Raw genomic sequence first — 7,500 nt, forward strand, 5'->3', positions numbered from 1 at the left:
ATAATACACACACAGCATGATTCTCTCTTCTTATGAACAACTTGTGGACCTCTCAGAAAATCTGTTCCATCACCTTCATTGTTTTTTAACTTGACAAACTTGTTTTGTTTTTGTTGCATGTTCAGAGTACGAAAGGTACGGGGTGCGACCTTTGCTCGAAATCGGATCAATTTGTATGCAAGAAACAATACTCACTACTGATTGGTGAATGTTAACAGGCTGCGACCCCCCGAGAAAACGATAGAATGAAACTCTGGAATCGACTCTGATTGGCGATTATGGTTAATCGGTTTTTGGGAATTTTGACCAATGGAAAGCAAACTAAAAAACGTGGTAAAGTAGTATGGTGAAATCATCAAAAACGCAAAAGCTGTGAAAGTATTAAGATCACGGAGAAAAAAGATGGAGGAAAAAGCAACATGGAGCGCAAGAATGAAATGGATTTGGAGATAACGCAAGTTATTGCGAACGTTGTAAGTATACGAAATTCCAGTGATGTTTTTCGTTTTTTTTTTCAAATTGCAGTAGTTTCTCTGCTTTCAAAGATGATTTCGAATGCACTACCTAGTGTTTCAAAAACTTTCCATACATAGTGTTTACATCATGGGTTGGTAAACTATTCTACGTTATTACAAACAAAATCCTCAAACAATTCTTTTTTTTTTGCCTTATTTATAACATAGATATTGCGAGTTTGTTTTATATGTCATGAGGAAGACATAAACCTCCAACGGACAGAATGCTGCGGCAACTATGTCCACAAAAGGTGTTTGGAGAGGTAAGAAATAGGTTTTTTAACAGTAATCGCTGAAGTATTTTGGGATGCATGAGGACGCTATTCCTGTCCAGTGAAAAATGCTCGATGTGAAATATGTTTTTTAACGGGAATCGCTGTAGTATTTTGAGTTCCATGAGTTGTGTGTTCATCTTTTTATTTATTTATTTATTGTTTTTATTCAGATGGGTGAGGACGCTAATCCCGTCCAGTGGAAAATGCGCTATGTGCAGGAAAGCGTTTCAACACCCGCACACGGAAGCACAAGTGGCTGACACAGAATTTATGGTCCGCATCGCAACGGTAAGATTTAGAAGTCGATTTCTTCATTCAATATACAAAGAAATGGGTCTCTTTTGTTATCCTTAATTGTTCTTTCACTAAATTCCGCTTTCTCTTTGCTCTCTCACTTACAGCTTTGTGAGGAGAATCATCCTGAGAGGGAATACGATGAAAATTGTATAGTCTGTATTTATTTTAATAAAGGGTTAAACCCTATTCAACAACACGACTTTGCCTTTGCAATTCAGTGTATATTTGCATGCCGGAACGTGGATGAAAATGGAGACAGTGATAATCATGAAGAATGTGATCACTGTCAAAGGTTAATTGAAGAACTCTTTAACAATTATCTCTAACTATGTGGAGAGTTTTTCAAGTAACCTTTACTTCTTCATGTTTCATTCCTTTCGCTGAATTCTTGGTTTTCACCCACGTGACCTTAGTCCTTGACAACCGTCGTTAACCGCCATTGTGGAGCCCCTCGAATCGTAAACAGAGACGCGTAGAGAGAGATGTGAGTGAGTTGTAGTGCGATGGTTCTCTGTATAATACCTGGCTGTGGAGTAAAATCTGGAAACAAGGAAGGTATTAGTCTATTCCGTATACCTATCGTTGTCGATAAGAACGGTGAAAGTTATAAACAGCTAACAGAAGATCCCCGAACCGCGTGGATTTCACAGATAAGCCGAGACGACACGAAATCGAAAGACTTTGTTTCTGGGAAGCCTGCCTTACTCTGGGACAGATAAAACGAACAAAGGACAATTTAAAAGCTTTCGCAGCGATTGCCGCACAGTTTAATGTTAGATTTTAACTTTAACTTTTTACAGGTTTAGCAATTAAAGCTTTTGCGGTGATTGCCAGTAACGGCTTTTGCTGTGAACAGTTGTGTTTTATCCTGTAAAGCTTTCGCAGCGATTTAGCACGCGTTGGTTCAGGGTTTTAGGGTAAAAGGCGAGCGAGTCAGAATTTTTCGAAAGTTGGCTTTTTTTCAATAAAGCATTTCTCGGCCGGGTTTCCACCGATGTCTTCCCAATTCACACCACCGAAGCGCTTGAACCCTTCGAACAAGTGTGCTCAATTTCGACCAATTTAACCACAACGTCGCGAAGAAATTCATCTCAGTAAATATGCCCGATGCAAATGAGGTGCTCCGGTTTTGAATATTTAATGAGGTGAATTTAACCTGAGTATCAGGCGTTTGTGATACTCAGGTTAGCAAATCATGTCTAACTCGGAGGCGTTTTATTCGATTTCGGTGAAATTCGACAGGCGAATGCGTGGGATGGAGCTGAAGGACTGAGACTCTAATCGACCAAGTACTTTGACAGAAGAAGAGGGAAATCATCGAAACAAAGGGAATGAGGAGGCCTTTTCTTCTCATCTGGCGGCCATAGCAGTTAGCGAAGGTATTAAAAGAAATCCAACTGGAAACTGATACAGATAAGGTCGACGCCGAGTGTCAAACTTCCGAGTCACCTTCGCCACAAACAACAACAATCTTGCCCGCGATTTCCTTCCCTTGCTTAAACGGACGCAACGAAACCAGAAATCATCTGGTTGTACGCTTTCAAAATTTTGAAGGCCTTAAACTGCTTGTTTGTATAGTAGCTTGTCTCTAAAACTAACTAGGAAAGCAAGTCTGAGACTTTTAGAGGAGCCAAACTGATCGCTCCGTATGGCCGCTGGGTCTACGCAAACGACAGAAAATCTTCTTCAAATAGCGCTCTCGCTTTCGAGGTTTTTTTTGCGTAGGATGAAAGTACTGGTACCTCGTCGAGTGATTTTGGGTCGCTTTCTTGGGAAATATCCATTGGAAAGATGAATTATTTGAAGACTTCGAACGTGAGCGCTCAAAATGTCATACATTTCCCTATAATCAGGGGCACCAGAATGGCGGAAACCTAATTTGCATAAGGTTATGACGTCAGCTGAAAACCTAGAATTGAAAAGGCATTGTAGTGTGTTTTTGAATAGGGTTTAATTAATTTATACATAGGCTTTGTTCGCATTGTTTGTAAATACTTTAATTTGCTTGTAAATACGAAGATGAAACTATAATGTTTTTTTTTTACTGCTTGAAAGTGAAAGTGTCATTGGTGTTCCATCTTGTATGTGAGAAATAGTCATTCTTCCACTCACTAACAAATAGTTGATGAATCTTTCCCCGTAGCCAGTGTTCATTTTGTAGCGAGGCCTTTAAAATACAACGAAGTTGACGGGAAAATTTCCTCTCGTTCGTAAAATAAAATGTTGGAACCATTAGCTCTCCAATTATGACTTCCATTCCATCTTAATCACTTGTTATTTCAACTTTGCGAGAGCCTCCTTTATTCATCTTATCCCAAAGTTCATTAAGTAAGGTTACGATTTTGTTGTCCAATTGCAGTCGTTGCAAACGGTTTGTTAATGCGTCCATCTCCAAAGCAAAAATCTGCTGTTCGATCATTCGGCCCATCTTTGAATTGAAATATTTTTTTCCATTACCTTTATACACGTGTCCATTTCAGGGTGTGCCATGAGGAAGAAAAGCAAACCGGTTTGACAGGTTTTTGGTATTGAAGACTTTTGAATACTGATCATCTTCAAAACTGGTTTTTCTAACCAACCCTTAAACTTGCTTCAACTTGTTTGACTGTGACGTCAATGCCTTCTCATTGGTTCTTAGCTACTCCATTATTCTTTCCCTATATAAGCGCGATACTACCCGGCTGGTTGGGCGGAACCGTACCATCAGACACACTACAGTTCCCTCCAAATAAAAGAAAAATTATAATACAATTCAAACCAAATATATGACGTGTGCAGTTCATTTAAACTCCCTGCCGCCATCTTGAATATACCCTTGTACACCTATGTGCTATGCATCTCATTATAAACCCTAATCCAAAAACCGGTTTGGGTAGAATTTCCCACTGGCCGCCATTTTGAATAATTTCGTCTATCCATTCCCCCTATTACAGTTTTTTCCAAGGTAATGTTCATGTATTTAACTTTTTCCTATATTGCTTGGTATAATGAAACAAAATATTTAGGGCACGACCTCCTGTGAGAAATATTTGAAATAATCTCCTGCTTCGAATAATCGCCTCCGGCTCTTATTCAAGGAAATATGGTAGTTTGTAGTCTCATTTGGGACTCTCATTATTATGTCACAGGAATTCCTTTTCACAAGTTTATAATTTCAGTATAGTTTACATGATGGTACACCATATGAGATAAGCTTATTATAAATTTATTATTTTCCCTCCCCTTTTCTTTAGCAGTGCACTATGGGAGAAGATGGAACATTACATCCTCAGTTAAAACAAGAAGCTTTATATCAGGCTGTTTAATGCACATCTATAGGGTGATCTTTGTGGACATCATTTACAACTTGAAATGTAAAATTCACCTGATAAAAAAAAGCGAGGAAAAGATATCGATAGAAAGTGGCTACAAATTTTAGTTATATTGCCAAGTGTCCTGATGAAAACTGCCTTCAAATGATGCACTCAAAAGTTGCACACTGTAGCTAAAAATGTGATGTTTTTTGAAAGGGATTTTTATCTTTTTCATTTTATTTTGATTTTGGTTGATGTGGGTTGTTTCTTTTGGGAATGAAAGGTTTGAATCAAGAAAACAACTAATGGACAAATGGTTGTCAGAATTTTAAATTCAAAATGTGGATTTCAATTATTAAAATTCACACTTTTCAACAAACATTCTGATGACCATTTGCCCATGTTCTGTAAATGTGTACAAATCTGGCCATTATATTAACTCTATCTCTCGCGTGGCACGTCCTTCTCCAAGAGCAACTACAAGAGTGGATTTCGAGGATGGCCTTTTTCTCTGTTGTCTTGATATATGTGCGGGTTGTTTTGCTCATAAGATTTCCTCTTCTGCAGAAAGTGGTGTTGCTGAATTATTTTCCTCACATGCCACATTTCCTGAATATAAAACCTCTGTGTTGAAATTGACTTGGCTTTCCTCCAGGGCATCAAATAAGCTTTCTGCGTCAAAGATCTTGTATGATATTCGGCGTGTTGCACTCTTGTATATTGGCTGTGCCTTGTTGGACACCTCTCTAACTGCATTCACCAGCAGGTTGGCTTTGCCAATCAAGTACTCAAAATACTTGCTAGGTACTTGATGAGTATCAATTTTAACCCATCTCCCTGGTTTTAAAAAGAATATAAAAAATGAATAATCCTCTACATGAAACCATAGAGGATTGGGACACTGGAATGCAAGTGGTTAAGTTAAGCCCCCAATGAATTTTGTGCCATAAACTTAAATGGCAGCTATAGGAAATTGCCTATTTATTCAATTGTTCTCTTTACATCAAACATGAAAAGCTGAAGGACTAATATTGTATCCCTCCCTTTCTCTTACAGAGTCACTCTTTGCTTTTAGGCCAGTTGCAAGTAGACTAAGAAGCAGTCCTCCAGTGCAAAAAAGACAAAACAGAGAAGGTTCAGTGACCAGAAGACAAGAGGGAGCCCCCGTGAAAATGATAATAAAAATAATAAAAAACCAAAAAAAACTAAAATCAAAATCCTGTTGGTGGAGCATTCGACATTGCACTCTGCAGGTAACCAACAACACGGCTCCTTTAGGAGCCACCACATATAACAAAAGTCATGATCAACAATGGGCTGCGAGGAATTTATTTGGTTTGAGCGAGGAGGATTTGACAATGCCATGGTGTCTAGAACTCCTAAGTGCTTTTTGACAGTGCAACAGAAACACTAGGTGGCACGCCCGTGATTCTGTGAGTCAGATACCATGGCATTATGAAATCACCTTCATTCTAATAAAAGGTTTATTTTTTCAGTCTGAACTTGTGGGTCTTTGATAATGCCTTGGTGTCTAGAACTCCCAAGTGCTTTTTGACAATGCAACAGAAACACTGGGTGGCACGCCCGTGATTCTGTGAGTCAGATACCATGGCGTTATGAAATCACCTTCATTCTAATAAAAGGTTAATTTTTTTCAGTCTGAACTTGTGGGTCTTTGATAATGCCCTGGTGTCTTGAACTCCCAAGTGCTTTTTGACAATGCAACAGAAACACTAGGTGGCACGCCCGTGATTCTTTGAGTTAGATACCATGGCATTATGAAATCACCTTCAACAACAACATGAACACCAAAACACGTTTATTTACCATTCTCATCAAGAGTTCTTTTTCTTTCAGTTTACAGGTCAGTTTACTAATGCCATGATGTCACGGAGCAATGAGCACTTAGAAGGGGAAGAAATGTCCTGCCCACAAGGATTCTAGGGAAAAGATTTCTTGCTAACCAGAAATCACCCAACCTATCCCCCCCCCCTTAAATTGTAAATAATTTGAACAGCACACACCGCATTGTCTCTATTGTCACGTTGTCATGCAAAGACATTTTACCACCTCTTCCCTCGGCAGTCGTGTTTTCTCACTGAGTTCACTAAAAACGCATGTATATAGGCCTTGTGATAATCATAACCTAAAACTTTTGTAGTCTTGGATAAATGAAATTAGTGCCCCTACGGTTTTACACGAGCTCGCATCTCGAATTGGTCACATATATTGATATGAACAGAATGTCTGGCTTGAAACCTAGCTTAAACTGCAGCGATGGTAATGATATTATTCTTAGTTTTAAGTTTACCTGGTAAACGCGGATGGAAAGAGGAATTCAGGCGTTCGATTAATCCTGAAAGCCACATCTTGTACCCTGCGTGGCTTTCACGGTCCTGCGAGTTTCTTGCTTGGGGTAACTCCACTACATTCCCTGTGCTGTCCTGAAAGACTGGGATGATAGCATTTCTATCTATTTCCTCGTGACGCAACGTTGTATGCTTCTTGAGGGAGTAGAGCGTTTAAAACTTTTTTTTGCACGACGAACATTCCACAGTTATCGACATGTTGCTTAAGTGTCTCCAGGGAATGGAGTGAAGAAAATTTCACACTTCCTGGGGTGTATAAAAAAAGTTTCACCCAGCCCTTACAAATTTCTTAAGATAAACATAAACAAAGGAAAAAAACGTGTATGAGAATTTTATTTTCCAACACAGTCGAAATGCATTTACGGCAGTACTATGACAGATCAAACAAAATGTGTTAAATACTTGGGTATAAAATAATCACGATGAACTCCACCCCTCCCCCACACCTTATTATCTCGCACTTGATTTTAAACGTGCGAAATTTTATTTTTCCGCGTTGTATCCGGCCAGATTACGTGACTGATTTGATTTCCTAGAAATGTTATTTGGCGCAATGCGGTATGTCTCCCTCTGAAGAAGCTTTGGCAAAACCAGAAAAGCGTGAATGTATTCCGCACCTTAAGGAAGACAAAAAAAGGCAGAAACGGGAATGGCTTAAAACGCGTAAGGAGGAAAAGAGAAAACGGAAGCGACAGCGAAAAAAAACACGTGAAAATCAAGGAGAGCCTTGTATTAGCGAACCGGTGCCTGT

Source organism: Montipora capricornis, chromosome 4 (genome assembly GCF_036669925.1).
Source record: "Montipora capricornis isolate CH-2021 chromosome 4, ASM3666992v2, whole genome shotgun sequence".
NCBI classification, from domain to species: domain Eukaryota; kingdom Metazoa; phylum Cnidaria; class Anthozoa; order Scleractinia; family Acroporidae; genus Montipora; species Montipora capricornis.